The sequence below is a fragment of the Tachypleus tridentatus genome, chromosome 3, assembly GCF_004210375.1.
Source record: "Tachypleus tridentatus isolate NWPU-2018 chromosome 3, ASM421037v1, whole genome shotgun sequence".
NCBI lineage: Eukaryota > Metazoa > Arthropoda > Merostomata > Xiphosura > Limulidae > Tachypleus > Tachypleus tridentatus.
In genome coordinates this window covers 1,592,015-1,607,435 of record NC_134827.1, presented here as the reverse complement: position 1 = coordinate 1,607,435, position 15,421 = coordinate 1,592,015, and the positions used below count along the sequence as shown (strand labels likewise).

The following is a 15,421-nucleotide window of genomic DNA, read 5'->3' as shown; positions in this document are numbered from 1 at the left end:
TTCTTTTTATACCGTTTATTATCGGTGGAAGTACATACATTGTATCGTATATAAGTTATATATGTGTCTGTTGCAAGTCTTTATGAATAAAGGACCAAAATAATTAAATAATGTCACTTACTTGCTACGTCAAATACATAAGACGACCAATCGTAATTGGGGGAATTTTGCGTTATTGGTAGTACTTTTGTTTAATTTTTTGTTTGAATTGTCTAATTTTTAAGAAATGTGTGCACAAGATGGTGAAGAAGTAATTTAGAAAAAAAATGGTTTAAAAACTGATAGAATATGGATTCTAATAGTAACTTGATGATCAGAAAGTTAAAATAAGGATTAAGCGTGTTCAAAATCTATGAATTAATAGACTAGTTTCTGCGATATTAAAAATAATTTTGAATAACAGTTAAACAATAGACACTATAAAAAAATTTTCTTATATACTTGAATATTTAGCTTCTGCTTTCCTTGTTATATTTTATTGTGAATTAATATTCCGATAAAGTTTGTTCTGGAGTTAAGCGTACATCAACACAAGGGGCTATCTGTGCTCTGCCCTCCACAAGTATCGAAACCCGGTTTCTAGCGTTGTATGTTTTTGGTTTGTTTTGAATTTCGCGCAAAGCTACACGAGAGCTATCTGCGCTAGCCATTCCTGATTTAGCAGTATGAGACTAGAGGGAAGGCAGCTAGTCATCACCACCTACCAACAACCCTTGAGCTACTCTTTTACCAACTAATAGTGGGATTGAATATAACATTATAACGCCCCACGGTTGAAAGGACGAGCGTGTTTGGTGTGATGAAGATGTGAACCTGCTACCCTCAGATTACGAATCCAGTGCATTAACCACCTGTCCATCCCAGGTCTTCTAGCGTTGTAAGTCTGCAGACATGCCCGCTGTGGCACTGGAGGGAATTTGGATACAGAGAGAGATAAGTAGTAATATTTTTGTCTCAGTGATCTGCGGAATTTGTTTCTTGTGAAAACGAGAACTTGCATTTTCTTGCTGACTGGCTCTCTGCTGTTTTACTTACTTAGGCACCAGACCACTATATATGCACAAGACATTGACGCATTGATGTCTCTCCGTAGGCTGTCTGTTTTCAGTGGTCGGTTTGAGAAATTTGGACTCAGTAAGTACTTACTACACGGACGTTGATGAATGGGTCTTATTTGCGTGTAGAAACTTTACTGATCTGTGAGTCGTTTAGTTTACATGGGCCTTGAAGGCATTTCTCCCCCATCTCTCCCGTCTCTCTCTTCATCTGCAGATGTTCACATTTTCATGTGACAGTAGGTGCTTAGGAACCACAAAAAATATACACTTGGGTTTTTAGTACGATATAAGTTATTCACATAGTCATATATCTTATTAGATTAAAAGGTCTTGGAAATATTTTTATATAAGGTTTTAAACTATTTTTAAAGAAGCCAGACCGGAAGAAATTTTAGAGGAATCGGGCCAGAAATATAGTTTATTCTAGACATTTTAAAACAACAACATACAAAATACTGTATAAAGTAATGTTAGAATATATGTATAAATTTCATCAACTTCAATAACAGAAGCATGGCCAAGCGCGTAAGGCGTGCGACTCGTAATCCGAGGGTCGCGGGTTCGCGCCTGCGTCGCGCTAAACATGCTCGCCCTCCCAGCCGTGGGGGCGTTATAATGTTACGATCAATCCCACTATTCGTTGGTAAAAGAGTAGCCCAAGAGTTGGCGGTGGGTGGTGATGACTAGCGGCCTTCCCTCTAGTCTTACCCTGCTAAATTAGGGACGGCTAGCGCAGATAGCCTTTGAGTAGCTTTGTGCGAAATTCCAAAAAAAACAATAACAGAAAGTACAGTATGACGTTCAACTGGTCATCACTGTAAACATTTTTAAATGTCTGTAAGACAGCGCACACGTAGTGTATTGTTACTGTTTAAGTGAAATGGATGTTTTATTGGTCGTGTATGTCGCGATATAATGGCCGTAAAATTTATCGCACACATTTAGATTACAAGTTGATATACGATGTTACTGATTTTTTTTCCATATTTATTTTAGTTATTGTTTTTTCTAATTGTCAGCGGACCACTTGAAAAGCTGTTTTAAAGCGTCGGTTTGTTTTTGGATTTCGCTCAAAGCTACACGAGGTCTATTTGCCCTAGCCGTTTGTAAGTTAGTAGTGTAAGACTAGAGGGAATGCAGATCGTCATCACCAACTCTTTGGCTACTATTTTACCAACGAATAGCGGCATTGATCGTAATATTATAACGCCCCCGCCACTGAAAGGGCGAACATGTTTAGTGTGACGGTGATTCGAACCCGCAACCCTATGGTTAGGAGTCAAGCGCCTTACCAACCTGGCCATGCTGGGCTAATAAAACGTCGGAAGAAGTATTGTAGTCGTATAACTGTTAGTGGCTTGTTTAAAAATAATATACGATTGTCATGCGGTTGTTTTATCACGATACATGAACCACTGGTAGTTCAAGAAAGTGTGAAAAACATCGAAATGTTTACACTAACACCCAAGTAAAGACAAGTGTTAACCTGAATATACTTACTCATATTCATTCATGTTAAAAGCTTTTGCTCACTGAAAAACAACAACATGAAAAACTGTAAATAGAAGGACAAAGCTGAATGTGATAAGAATTTTATAAATGTAGTAGTTTGGTGAAAAAAGAGAGCGAATTTCATCACCTAGCTATGAGTAACCATGAAACATTGTTCTGTTGCCTCATAATTGAGATACTTTTCTCTTTTAAGAGATTTCCAAGTCTTGGAAACCCAAAATCAAGGTAAGGGAAAGAGATCGGTCGGTATTTGCAAATTTTTTGTATTATAAGGAGCATTCAGGTATGTTGATTCATTATACTGGTTGGATTAAGACATGTGCGTCCCTTGTTACTTGGCAAGTATCTCCTGCCAGAAAAGTTACTGGTTCAACACCATTTACATTTTCAGTTGGAAGTTTTTTAATTGGTTGAGCAACATCTGCGTCGTTCCACAGAACTGTAACACGTGTATTTTTATTTGCTAAACATCTGCGTCTTGGAAACCAAGTGAAGGTCATCTGTACATCTGTTCAACAATGTTTCTGTTTATGGTAAGAAAGTAGGTTAGCGTAACAGTATTATGTATTCTTATAGACGAGGTCAATTTAATACTGAATGGATAATATTTATATCTTAATATCAACTAAAGACATCATAAAATGTATTATGTGAACAATATATATATATATATACCTTGGTGCTAAAGAAAGTTATTTTCTATTGTGTGAAAAGTAGCTGTACCTTGACACTAGATAAGGTTACATTTTATTGTGTGAATAATATATAGATATGTACGTACCTTGATAATAGATAATATTATTTTCTATTGTCTGAAAACTATATGCATCTTCATACCAGATATGGTTACTTTTTATTATGTGAACAATACCTGTAAGAATTTTGGTACTAGATAAAGATAACTTTACTTTCTATTATGTCAACAATATATATATGTACCTTAGGACTAGATAGTTACTTTTTACTGTGCCAACAGTAGGCTTTAGCAACAGACATGAATTGACCTTATGAGAAAGTTATTTCATATTGTTTTGGAAATGGTTAAAGATGTCCTTTAACATTGTGAGAATAAAATTCGCGTTTTGACAACTAAAAAAGTGCGTGTGCAACAGTGCGGATTGAAAACATAAATAGGCCAGTTCATATTGCATGAACTGTGTTGAAGTAACAAAACACAGTAATAAACTGCAAGTAATAAGTGCATATTGGACGAATAAGAAGAAGCCTGCGGCTTATTCCTTTGTTGTCAGCACAAAGCAACACAATGAGCTGGTTATCCGTGCTTTTCCCACTGCAGGTGTCAAAACCAAATACTTAGTGTCGTAAGCCCTCAGATGGCCCGGCATGGCCAGCTGGTTAGAGCGCTCTACTTGTAACCTAAGGTTCGCGGGTTCGAATACCCGTCGCACTATACATGCTCGCCCTTTCTGCCGTAGAGGCGTTATAATGTGACGGTGAATTCAACTATTCGTTGGTAAAAGAGTAGCCCAAAAATTGGCGGTGGATGGTGATGATTATCTGCCTTCCCACTGCTAAATTAGGGATGGATAGCGCAGATAGCCCTCGTGTAAACTTGTGCGAAATTTAAAACAAACCAAACAAACCTTCAATATTAATTAATTTCACACTTATCATTATGACTTTGTCAAAGCTTTTCACTTTTTACTTTCGTATTGTTTGAATTGTTCCAGATGGGTTATAAATTATTTTGATTGGTAAAAATGGATTGACGTATTGTTTCCTTCTAAATTTTGTGTTTCGTTAATAGAATTATATAATTTTGTCATAAATTTTATATTTTGATGGCATGTCACATGTGATTATTTACGATAGCAACTTGTACGCCCCTCGCTAGTACAGCGGTATGTCTCCGGAGTTACAACGTTAAAATCAGGGGTTCGATTCCCCTCGGTGGGCTGAGCAGATAGCCCGATGTGGCTTTGCTATAAGAAAAACACACAAGCAAGTTGTAGTTGGTGTTTTTGACAATTGAGACAATAAAACATATGAAGAATTGGTTTAAATTTCGCGCAAAGCTACACCAGAGCTATCTGCGCTAGCCGTCCCTAATTTAGCAGTGTAAGACTAGAGGGAAAGCAGCTAGTCATCAACAACCACCGCCAACTCTTGGGCTACTTTTTTACCAAAGAATAGTGGGATTAACCGTTATATTATAACGCTCTCACGGCTGAAAGGACAAACATGTTTGGTGTTACATGGATTCGAACCCACAACCCTCAGAGCTCCTTAACTACGTGGCCATGTCGGGCATATAAAGGAAATCCAACAGGTGTGAAAAGACGGCTTTAATATGTTTTCCTTTTATAAAGTTAGAATATCTATTTATAATGTGATTTTTTCTCTTGTAGCATATATTTAGTAGAGCTATATTAAAAACATTCTGTAAATTTAAGTATTTCATAAAGAATTTTTAATCTCTTTCAATGATTTTTTTCCCATTATTACATTATTCTAGAATGACCCCATCGACGTTTAAACACAGTTATTTTTTAAGCTATTTATATACTCAGTTATTTCTGGGTCCATACTTTTGTTTACTATAGGGTCATAATAATACACGCGAATCATATAAAAATGCCTTTAAATATACTATTGATACTGCTAATTGATAAGATTCAGGCTGAATTTTGTCGATATTTAGCTGTCCGGGATTTGAATATATATCAGAAATTTATAATGGATACGATTACATACTGACTTACAACCAAACTTATTAACCAAAAGTCCAACCAATCTGTCAATAGCGAAAACTTGACAAAACTCGTTATTTTTTAGAGAATTATGTGGTTGCACCTCCAGCACGTGACTGGAAATGGACAAAAATAATAAGTTTGATTAATTCTTTGGAATTTAGGGGTTTTTTTCTCCATGAAAATTAAACTAAAATAATGCCAAAATAGTAAAAGATATACCATGACTTGCTGAATTCGTAAGTAGACTAACAAATGGATTTGTGAAATATATATACTTGTACTTACTTATAACAGTACCCGACCTCATATGAAGAATTGCACACACATTTCTATGCTTGCTTCATCACACTTGAGACCCCTATGTAATTTACACAGAAAATGGGTCATTTCGGGGCTATTATTGTAACCGGATATTTCTCAATACAATGCGAAATATTAACCCAACCGCTAGTGAACAATACAAGAGTGTCAGAGGTAGCTGTTTGAGACTGGTAACATGTATGAACATTTCCCGTTACAGTTAGATTCATATACAATCCAGAACATTATTAAATTAACTTAATATTTATTTTTTCAGATGTTGGCAGTTCAAACATCTTAGGTTTATTTGTGAAGCGTCTCAGTCGTTTTCATTGTGAGTCTTATTTTGTGAGTTAGTATAACTTATAAAATAATACACAATTATCATTCTTTTCATCAGGCTAGTTTGTTTTGTAAATAGTAACATATCCTGGCTTGTCTCTCCGTTTGGTTATGTGTATTCCAAATCGAGGAGAGCTGGCAACGGAGTGGTTTGATATTAAGTTTAATAAATAAATACTCTTCATCACGTTACAGTCTTTACAATGGAACATTGAACGTGCTAACGTGTTGGAAGGACAGTATCTAATTCATTTTTTTGTAATAACTTAGATTTAGTAATATGCACCGTTTTAATTTTTGCTTCAGTCTTCGTTGTTTGGTATAGTATGTTTACGTGACAGGGTTACCTGCTTAGAGCTTTCTAGATTTTTAACGCAGGTAGACACTGAAAATGAAAGATACATCTGAGATGTTATTTTTCGCCTGTCCAGAATTCTAATGGGAAGGATGTGGGCATGTTACCAAACAATTTGACAGCCCTTACAAATTCAAGAAAAGTTAACTATGACCCCTAGTTATCGCTATTTACTCATCGTGTTCGTAAGAAAACGTTAGATTGCTCTCAGTAGACTCATTATTGTCAGTTTCAAAATTGCAGCTCGAGTGATTATTAGTGACAAAAGAAATTATGAGACCTTTTAAGGTCGAGAAATCCAGCTTCATCCCCCTAACACACCTGCACAATTCATTTTTTAGGCACTTACACACTGTAAAACCAAGCTGACTTCATTACTGTTCAATGAATTTAGAGGGTCAGAGATAAATTATTCAATGCATTATTGTTAAGTATAAAAGTTTCGACTGTTGTTAGGTTATGGTGTTAGAAGCAGCTAATATGGATGGTTGTATAGATCCCGTGCCTTAGAAGCTGTGCGATCGACCTCACTTGGGTGAAATCTGACTAGATTTTGTCCATGTGTAAAACAGTAACTTCTGTCATACTACCAGCGTCATTATGAACATGAAACCTTACTGAATAATGTGTACACCAAACTTTAACCTACCACGAGGCCTTAGAAATCTTAAGTCTACTCGGGCTGGAGAATGGAATAGCATATTGTAAAGCACTAATTAGTGAACATACTTGGTAGATGTAGAATCAATCTCGTTTTACCCCCCCAGTAGCACAGCAGTGTGTTTGCGGACTTACAACGCTAGAAACAGGGTTTCTAACCTGTGGTAGGCAGAGCACAGATAGTCATTGTGAAGCTATGTGCTTAATTCAAAGCAACAACATCAATCTCGTTTTTACCAAATTATTCAAACTTGGACTCTAATTAGATTCTCTTTGAAGTTTCTATTTAATGCTTTCTTTCTTAATGGAACCAGATGCAAGACATGCAGAGAAAGCCCACTACACTTCTCCCTTTTCCCAGTTTTCATTTCTGAAGTATTACGGTGGAACAGCGGCAAGTCTTCGATTTTACGACTTTAAAATCAGGAATTCGATTCCTATCGATGAACACAGCAGATAGCCCAATGTGGCTTTGCTATAAGAAAACACACACTCATTCCTGTAAATAAAACATCGTATATTTTCTCATTGTTTTCACAGTACAGTGTTTTATTTTGTCAGCGAAGCTTCATAACTGAGCATATTTTTTATCGTCTAGAATACTCGTCCACATGACAGATGTTGTAATACCGAAAAGAATGTTATCTTGATACCAGCCTAAACTTTGTTTAAAATTCCGATAATTGATCTCATTTATTACATATGAATTATCTGTGTCACAATAAAGTAGTAATAAGATGAATATATTAGAAACGGACAAACAGAGAGGCTCGAAGTTATTCTTGGTATTATCAACCCATTTTTACCAAATAAAGTATTTTCAAGGTTAACGTTCAAATAGTTGAGAATATGAATATGTGTATTAACATCACGTTTTGTGTGTTTATAGACACTTCCGATACGCACACCCTTTCTTTTCACAAACGACCGTTCTACATATTCGCGAACAAAGGTTAAAGCGTGCTTAGCGCCATTTCTTTTTTAAATATGTTTTGAATAAACAACTTTTTATGGTTCTGTTCACCGAATAAAAGCACAGCTGTTGTCTTTAGTTTCGACTGTTTTTTTTTCGCATTAATCTGATTCTTACACTTTTAAAAATTCTTTAAAGCCCCAACAAAAACTACTTGAGATACAAAATATTCAATAAAAAACCAGTTGCGATACAAGATATTCGATAAACAAAAACAGTTGTGATACAAGATACTTAATAAAATGGTTTAAAGTCAGCTTAGCTTTACTATACCTCTCTTCATTCTACGGGTGACTGAATTAAGTTTCTGAAAAAAATATATTTGTGATAACACAATTAGTGAATGCCCTGAAGAGTAAATAAACATCAAAACCATAAAGAGTTTGAAAAAATGTAAACGGATTAATTGCCGTATTCATATGGATTATCTGTGTGTGTGTGTTTTCTCATAGCAAAGCCACACTGGGCTATCTGCTGAGTCTACCGAGGGGAATCGAACCGCTGATTTTAGCATTGTAAATCCGAAGAATTACCGCTGTACCAGCGGGGAACTTATTTAGATTAACAAGGTATACTTGGCATTGACTACTTTCTACTTAAACTAGGAATTTATTTTCCATTATTCTGCTTGTTTTTCAAATATAGAAGTCGTGGCAAAACTGAAGTTCATACTATGTAAAAACTACACTGAGAAACACAACACCAACATAATTTATAAGCTAGGAATTGCTGAATAACTAATGTTCTACTTCCATAAGTTATTCTTCGTCCTACAACACGTAGTTTATAAAAGTAGTAGACGTAAGTCTCAATATCACGTGTTACCTCACATATATATATATATATACACACATACGGTCTTTACTAGGTGTGATTTTCTACGTGGCTTAATTATTTAAAGGGATTTTCACAAAAAATTGTGTATTAGAAAAATCCAGCTTCTTCCTATTGTGTAACATGATAAAAAATCGTTATTTCATAAAGTCCTACTAATGAAACATGCAAAAAAACGATGTACAGTATTTTCAAACTTGTTTAAACTTTTTATGAACTGTTGTTGTTCCCATATTAGAGGACGATTTTCATGGGATATTTCTCAGTTGATTTTAAAATTTCCAATTTCGTTATTCTGAAATTTACTGAACACAGTAATTTAGTTTGATTTAAATTTCGCGAAAGCTACAAAAGGGCTGTCTGCGCTAGCCGTCCCTAATTTAGCAGTGTAAGACTAGAGGGAAGGCAGCTAGTTATTACCATCCACCGCCAATTCTTGGGCTACTCTTTTATCAACGAATAGTGGGATTGACAGTAACGTTATGACGCCTACACGGCTAAAAGGGCGAGCATGTTTGGTGCGATGGGGATTCAAATAAAATGTTGCAATTTTCAATGTTTTAAAATTGAAAGAGCTTCCAGAATAAGTGTATTCTGTGGGTAGTAAACTATGGATATTTATATCTACGCTAAATTATCCTTTAATGAGTCAACAGCTTTATCTCCCGTTCTCTATTTTCTAAATAAATTTCTTAAAAAAAAATTATCTGAGCCTGTACACGTACAAGTCATTTGTTCAAAAACATCTCTTATGTTTTCTCTGCCCCCCACTAGTACAGCGTTATGTCTCCGGATTTACAACGCTAAAATCAGCAGTTCGATTCCCCTCGGTGGGCTGAGTAGATAGCCCTTTGTGGCTTTGCTATACTAAAAACACACACACATGTGTTCTCTTTAAGTAAAAAATGTATATGGTAAATATTTTCTGGTAATGTATTTATTGTCTATGAAGTGAGCGATTCTCTGTTATTTGTTTACAGCTTTAAACTCTTAAACTTTGTGACTTTAAGCTTACATATGATATTTGTGCCTTGTAGGCGTGGTTTGTTACTACACACACATAAACTTAGTTATCAAACCTGTTTGTAGGAAAAAACTATATGGCTTTATTCCAAGCACCGAACCTGTGGCAGTGGTAACCTCAGGCAACAGAAGCTTGTACTCTGACGTCTGCCAATACTTAGCTCACTAATTGTCATAAGATGAAAATACTCTTTCTAAACTCGTCAAAAAATAAAATGTAAGAAAGAGCTTTTGTTGATGACGTAATTTAAGAAGATACGAGTCGGTGGGAAACTTTGGTAGTTTGTTTGTTTGTTTTGAATTTCGTACAAAGCTATTCAAGGGCTATCTGTGCTAGCCGTCCCTAATTTAGCAGTGTAAGCAGGGAAGGCAGCTAGTCATCACCACCCACCGCCAACTCTTGGGCTACTCTTTTACCAACGAATAGTGGGATTGACCGTTACATTATAATGCCCCCACGGCTGAAAGGGCGAGCATGTTTGGCGCGACGGGGATGCGAACCCGCGACCCTCAGATTACGAGTCGCACGCCTGAACACGCTTGGCCATGCCGGGCCCAACTTTGGTAGAGGAGGATGAACATTTTAGGGAACTATTTTCAGTTAAAAATGAAGAAACGATATTTTATTTTTTATTTCGCTTTCACGATGCACAGGAAGTTATTAAGATCTCGGTTATATAAGTATGGCAACAATACAAATATGTATCTACTGAGGAAATAGGCTAACTCATAACTCGACCTATTTTGTAATCATGACATATATATATACATAAGCTTATGGAAAAACTGCTTCTAACGACACGGATATTGCATTTATATATATAAACGTTGTAGGTAATTTTTCACATTATGTTATAGTTGTTCTGAGGGAGCTAAATTAATATTTATTTTTAATTTATTTAGTAGTTAAAGCTATAGTATGTGTATCTAGTCTAATTCCTTTTGTTTCTGTTATATATTATGTTTTGGTAAATTATCTTTACGGGAAGTGTATAAAAGATCTACATAAAACAGACGTTTTTTTATTTATTTACACATATTCCTCTTTATGTTAATTGAATGTTCTTAATTAATATAATATTTTGTTTATTTGTTTGGAATGAAGCACAAAGCTGCACAATGGGCTATATGTGCTCTGCCCACTACGGGTATCAAAACGGTTTCTAGCGGTATGAGTCCACAGACATGCAAATGTGCCGTTAGAGAGGGAAGGGGGATATAATTTATTGAGTACATGTTTGTTAACAAGAGTGTATTTTACGTTTTGATAAACAAGGTTATTTGTTTGTGTAAGTTTGTACAGTGAAGTGGACTTCGTAGTCGACTTTACGAAGTATTTATGTCATAATAATAACGGAAGGTTTCTAATCCATTATATTTAGATACATTTAGTGTAGCCCCAGTGTAATGATTACTGAAAAACAAAACCGTACGCCTCTCGGTGGCTCAGCGATAAGTATGAAGACTTATAACGCTAGAAACCAAGTTTCGATACCTGTGGTACATACAGCAGATATATCTCATTATGTGGCTTTGTGTTTAATTAGCATCATACAAACACTGGGAGTCTAAAATAAAGACGAAGTATTTGAATTATGACAGCAAAATTAAGTCAGCAAAACATTTTAATATTATTCGATGACTGACTTAATAATAAGTTTAACTGTTTTTTTACTTACTTTTTTTGGAAATAATGAACACCCTTGAATTAAAGTCACCATAATGGTACTTCGTGTTTCGATTAAATGACGACCAATTTGATTTAGTTTCAAAATTCATTGCTTGTTTAAGTCAGACACGAGGTGAAACAAATATTTTATCACCAGTTCATGTAGAAACGTCTTCAGTAATATTTTTCTTCTTTGCCACGGTTTTGTATTTAGATATGCATGTCCAAAGATATCCGTATATTAAAGAAAATAAAGAATGTAATAAGTAGTGTAAGCAAATTATTTAAATTTGATCAGTAGACTAATGCGAAGGAAATTGCGCTTGTATGTATGTGTATATCAGTACGTGTGTATGAATATGTGAATATCAAACATCTCACAAGTGTTCTGCATTTGTTCTTACTAAATACAATTATAATGATACATTTCTACTTAAACCTTTATATACAATGGTAAATTGTTTGTATATGACTTGATATTACCAGCAGTAATTAGAAAGAACTTCACGAATTGCAAGGACGTCAACGTTACGAAAATGTGTGTGAAAATGTCATCCATGTAACAGGATGTATGTCTTATAATGTTACCTTTCTTATTTTGTCACGAAAGACGGAATTATTACATTCATAATGTCACTTAATTTACTAAATATTTTACAAAGACGTTTCTGGGTTTTACACGCTTTTTCTTGTGTTATTATAGTCTAACATAGTAGAAAATGAAATAAACATGATTGCCTTTTTGGCTGGTGGGAAAGTTTTTGCATCCTTGATAAATGTTTAAGTATTGCCCCATTATTTTAACTCTAAAATGCCAATACAGAGATGTCGCTTTAATCAAATAAAGTATATTTTACTTATAGCTTTAAAACCCCATTAATATTAAAATTTGTTTGTTTTTAATTTCGCCTGAAGCTACACGAGGGCCATCTGCGCTAACTGTTCCTAATTTAGCAGTGTAAGACTAGAGAGAAGGCAGCTAGTTATCACCAGCCACCGCCAACTTTTTTACCAATGAATACTGGGATTAACCGTTTTATTATAACGTCCAGGGGCGTAGCCAGAAATGGTCATGGGGGGGATGTTAGTTTCAGTGCTTGGTACTGTGAATGTGACGTTGACAAAAAGAATGTGACGTTGATAAACAGAAGTTGCGCTAAACAATCATTTACTATGTCAAGCCTGAAAAAGCAAAGGAAACTGCATGGGTACTTTAAACCCATTCATGAGGCTGAACCTGATCAGTCTGCTGCAACCAATCAGGTTGAATCAGAATCATCACTGTGGCCTTCTACCAGCGCTGCCACTACCACCTCAGGTCCAGTTTGGGACATTGGAAATTACATTTCTGATGATGTCAGCATTGGTAAACAGGTAAGTCGACTCCTCATTATATTAATTTTGTGTTAAAAATCATGCAAACACTCTGTTGAGTTTTAGACTGAATATTCATTGCTGCTAGTGATTGTAGGCCTACAGCCACAGGATGTTAGGCCTGCTCTGTGAAGTACAGCTCTAAGCCTTTCTCTTCGAAGTTATTGTACTCTCATAACAAACTTTCCTATGTGCAAAATAACTTAATTAGAACTATATCTTTCTGTCTCTTTTAGATAAACGCTGAAACCAAAATATGCCTCCTTGAGAATGCCTAGAAGCCAGGGAGTGATTATGTTTTCCCCCAGTGTGGTCCAAGAAAGCTGCGTTTTTAGCATCGTTGGCTACTCTACAGTCAACATGTAAAGGGTGCTTTCTGCAAGTAGTGCTCTCTTTTTGCTCCTGATAGTGCTGGTGTTGGAAGCCAGAAATTGGGACAACTAGTGAAATTTCCATACACAAACTGGAAGAAGGCTGTTGAAGACTTCAAGACACATAAATTGAAACAGTACCACCAAGACAGCAAAGAAAAAGCTAACAATTTTCTACAGGTCGTAAACACAAGTTCATCTCTGCACTTGCAGCTTGATACAACTTACAAGCAAGAAATTGAACGGAACCGGTAATATTTAATGCCTATTATTGATACTGTATTGCTGTGTGGGAGATAGGGTTTAGCTTTGAGGGGAAAATATGATTCTGGTTCATGTTTGTTGGTGAAACTGATGAGGAGCCCATCAATGATGATGGGAATTTTCGGGCAATTCTGCGCTACAGGGCAAGGATGATGTCAAGCTTTCAGCAAGCCTTAAGAGAACAAAGAGGAATGCTACGTATCTGAGTCCTCAAATTCAAATTGAAATCATCAATGCCTTTAATACTCATGTTCTTGATGCTTTGTTTAACAGGGTTAATGCTGCAAAGTGTTTCTCAATATTAGCTGATGAAACAACAGATATTTCAGGCATTAAACAGTTTTCGCTGTGTGTTAGATATTTGCATGCCAATGTCAACTCTGTTGCAATGAGAAAAGATTTTTTACAATTTATACCTGTTTATGATGTGACAGTAGGAAACTTGCCTGATGTTATCATAACCAATCTGAAAAAAATATGGTATTGACACGGCTTACCTGCGAGGACAAGGGTACGACGGTGCTGCCTCTATGAGTGGGAAATTCAATGGTGTCCAGAGACACATAACTGATTAATTCCTACTTGCACCCTATGTACACTGCAGTGCCCATCCCATAAGCTTGGCAATTTCTGATGCTTGTAAAGAAGTTCCTGTGCGAAATTGCATGGGAGTAATTTCTAGCATTGAAAACTTTCTCATTACACCCAAACGAAAGCACGTTTTGGTTCTTTCGGTGGAGAATAAAGCACATGAATCGAGAAAAAAAAAAGTTTGAAAGGTCTCTGCCCCACCAGGTAGGTTGTCTTTCTATAATTAATCCATGCAGTTGCAGATGGCATTGAGACCATATCAGGTTGGCAAGACAGAGATTCTGCCACACAAACCAATCAATTGTTGTGTTCTATAACACAGCCAGAATTCATCATCACTCTACTTACCATTGCTAGATTGTTTTCCTTTAGTTTACCTCTGTGCAACTTACTGCAGCAACAGAACATTGATTGAGGTGCTGCGATGCACACACAGAAATAGTGGAAGATTTAATCCGTTCACTCAGAAATAATACTGTGAATGAATTTAACAACATTTTCTGTGAGGCTCAAACTCTGTGTAGTGAGCTTCAAATTGACATCATAATGCCAAAGCAGGCTAAAAGACAGATGTACCGTGCTAATCCACAAACCATTAGCCCTGAGGAGTACTTTCGTATTGTTGTATTTGTACCATTTGTTGATTACTTTCTTTCAGTCACAAAACTCTCCTTACAAATTCCATGTGTCTACTACCATCAAGATCTACCACAGAACGGTCAGAACCTACAGCACAACAATGTGACCACTGCAGTAGGTGAACAACAGACCAAAAATGTCATGCAATGTGCAATGCAGAAATGTTTCCAGTAATTTCTAGACTGTTGAAGTATTTGCCACGCTGCCTGTGCCAACGAGCTCAGTGGAGCGTTCGTTTTCAACTCTCAGAAGACTCAAAACGTATTGAGAAATACCACCCTAGCCTCATAATACTTTCACCGTTATATTAAAGTTGAACCAAACTGTGTTGTAGATGCCCTGGCAAGAACTAACAGGCGTTTGAGCCTTTCATAGATATTCGATTGTATTTCTTTAGTTCTGACAAAACCTGCTGTATTAAAAGAGTGTTCAATCAGAAATTTGCATTTGACCATTTGTTGTGTGTGAAATTATCTGCCATCTAAAAAGTTTTGGTCCATGGGGGGTGCAACCCCCCTTGGCTACGCCCCTGATAACGCCCCCACAGCTGAAGGAGCGAGCGTGTTTGGTGTGATGGGGATTCGAGCCCGCGACCCTCAGATTACGAGATGAGCGTCTTAACTACCTGGCCATGTCGGGGTTTTGAAGAGATTTGTTTGTTTGTTTGTTTGTTTTGAATTTTGTGCAAAGCTATTCGAGGGCTATCTGCGCTAGCCGTTCCTAATTTAGTGTAAGACTAGAG

General features: G+C 36.2%; 1 protein-coding gene across 5 annotated transcripts in view; it reads left to right on the top strand.

The window, feature by feature from the left end:
• Window positions 1–15,421, top strand: part of LOC143246197 (ecdysone receptor-like) — an 87,138-nt gene that overhangs the window by 16,994 nt on the left and 54,723 nt on the right. Inside the window, exons 1-2 of one of the 5 annotated variants that reach the window (XM_076492451.1) lie at window positions 12,406–12,814; window positions 13,051–13,436. The exons of 2 other annotated variants lie outside the window; for them this stretch is intronic. The gene's annotated coding sequence lies outside the window, so the exon portion shown is untranslated. Of the gene's footprint in view, window positions 1–2,961; window positions 3,104–12,405; window positions 12,815–13,050; window positions 13,437–15,421 lie in introns of those variants that run through there. 2 more of the 5 variants (XM_076492450.1, XM_076492449.1) reach the window with 2 other exon arrangements.